Raw genomic sequence first — 2,533 nt, forward strand, 5'->3', positions numbered from 1 at the left:
GGGGGGGGGGATGAGCTGCGGACGACCGGAGTGTCGGAGTGTACTTACTGCCTGTGCTGGAAGCAGAGGTGCTCGAGCACACATTAGGCCGCACCGCACGGTACGTTTCTATCATTTGCTGCCTGCCGCAATATACCCTAGGGTATGTTGTCGATGGCGCTGAGTAGGTGTGTGTGTGTGTGTGTGTGAGCGTGCGCGATGACTCGGGCGCTACTTGTGCAACACCCACATCACGCTTACCGGAGCAATTAGCTCGGAATGCTCTGCTAGAGTTGTGTGTTTGCGAGAGTATTTACGTGCGTGAGTATGTGAGGCCGCGTGCGTTGTTGGCTAACCCGGAGGCTATGGCGTGTCCAGAGAGGGATTAAACACACATTATTTGGACCAGAACGAAGCGATTACTTTATTGAGACGTGTGTGTGTGTGTGCGGGTCTGGGCCGAGGCGCGGATTAGCAAAGGGGGATAACGTACGGCGTGTGGATGTAAAGCAATACCGGGCAGTAAGGCGCACCCGTGTGTGACTCTGGCGCGGGCCCCGCCCCAACTCTTTGTGTGTCTGTGTGTGTGTCTGCGGCGAATTTGGACGTGCTGTGGAGGAGGCAATCGTGCTAAAAAATGGCCTTGACTGCGGATTTGCCCGCCGCGCCGCACCCGCAGACCCCGCCGACCATCAAGAGTAGCACTCGGACAGAACAAGACGAGGAGCTGTTGTGAGAATGGGAAAATATATGGACGTCCCGTCCATTACATCAAGAGCGAGAAATCGGTCTCACTCAACGAGCGTCGTACTCGTACATGTGGTGATCACGACTTCTGGCGGGACTGTGTGAATGGACTGTGGCGCGGCCCGGAGCGAGCCTACTGGAGAACTGTATGAAAGGACTTCCTGGGGACCTTCACTGTAAATAATAAAGAATACCCACAAAAATTAACATCGATAGAAACTGTAAGTCACAATAAAATCAGTAAGCAGTCTTGAATCGCCAAACACTGGGCTTCATTTTACGGTTACGCCAAGAAAAGTGCAATATCCAGCCCCATCCAGACTGTTCTCCTCTACTGTAAATCATTAATTAAATTTTTAATTGACGGTTTCACAACTGTTGTGAACTTTGCAGATATTTTGTTTTGCACAGAGCAGCTAGACGGGCTCCAGACGAGTTCTGAGGGATCCGGCTCCGGGCACCGGGCATATGGAGATCCTCGGAACTGGAGACACCTTATGACTGACGCGGACGGCGTGGCGGCTCCGGGTCGTAAAGACTGGCCGACTGGACTCCATGCGGTGCGTTAGCACGTGTGAGAACGACAAGCCGCCTGGGGCCCCCTGGAGCCCGCCTGGAGCCCGCCTGGAGCCCGCCTGGAGCCCGCCTGGAGCCCGCCTGGAGCCCGCCTGGAGCCCGCCCGCATAATGATCTTTCGCGCAGCCTAGCCTTCACGCGATTTTCCAACGAAGACATTATCATTAATGGAAAATTTGCATAATCAAATAAGGCGTCGTTGTTAATTATTATTTTAAGCGCCAGGCGAGCAGAATTTTCACTAATCAGGCTCAGCCCGGCCCGGGGCAGGAGGCGGGCTTTCTCCACCCCCCATTTCTCTCTCTCTTTCCCTCCCTCCCTCTCTCTCTCTCTCTCTCTCTCTCTCTCTCTCTCTCTCTCTCTCTCTGGGCCGTAATGAGTCTTGAACTTTTTCGGCGTGGGAACTTTCGAGTGTTTGTCGACTTGGCGCGGTGGTGGCGGCCGCCTGCCGGGCCAGGTCATGGAGTCCATGAGGGATGGGTGCGAGGCCGGGGTGCCGCCCGAGGCGCTGCCGCTGTCCGTGTTTGCTTTGGCGTCCAGCTGATAAATAGGCGAACACTCGGGCGGCGCGTCGAACCGGCCCGCCCAGGCACCACCGCCTGCCTTGCCTGCCCAGCTCGAGGCTCAGCCGCACCGGGCAGGAGACGAACCTGTGACCGATACCGTGTCATTCATCAGCCCGCGCGCGACAAGCAGCGTCCCCATCACGGTGGTGCCGTGGGGGCGGGGCGGGGCGGGCAGAGGCACGCGCCGGGAGCAGGGCATCGCGCTTGGACGCGTTAAGCAGGCAGATATTTCATCTTGATGCCTTGTGGTGCGCCCCGCCCCACCTGGCCCCGCCCGGCCCCGCCCGACACAGCGTCTACATGACGGGCGGTTGCATCGGAGCGACAGGCGCCCCGGAGACCTGGACCAGCGCTGGAGTCCTTTGGAGCGGGGCGCGCTGCGGCGCTGCTGCGGCTAGCCGCATGCAAGCGGCGTGGCTGAGCCAACAGCATGCATCCAGGTTGCGGCTGCACTGCAGTTCCCTCACTTCAGGAAAAATGAAGAAGGGTAAAAAAAAACACAAATGAAATAGAATGAGAGGGCGATCTATATATACTGTGACTAAAAGAATTTGCGGGTTTCACAAGTAAAAATTCTATTAGAAACAAATTATTGTATAGTTACACTGTAAATTGCTTACGAACTATAGGTTCGTAATGCAAACCAAAACGTTCGTAGCTTACGA

General features: G+C 56.1%; 1 protein-coding gene across 2 annotated transcripts in view; it reads left to right on the plus strand.

Annotated features, from left to right (window-relative positions):
* LOC113208510 (GAS2-like protein pickled eggs) overlaps positions 1-2,533 on the plus strand; it is a 167,222-nt gene that overhangs the window by 105,629 nt on the left and 59,060 nt on the right. The window lies entirely within an intron of this gene.

This window comes from Frankliniella occidentalis, unplaced genomic scaffold, assembly GCF_000697945.3.
Source record: "Frankliniella occidentalis isolate FOCC.00 unplaced genomic scaffold, Focc_3.1 Scaffold113, whole genome shotgun sequence".
In the NCBI taxonomy this organism is placed as follows: Eukaryota; Metazoa; Arthropoda; class Insecta; order Thysanoptera; family Thripidae; genus Frankliniella; species Frankliniella occidentalis.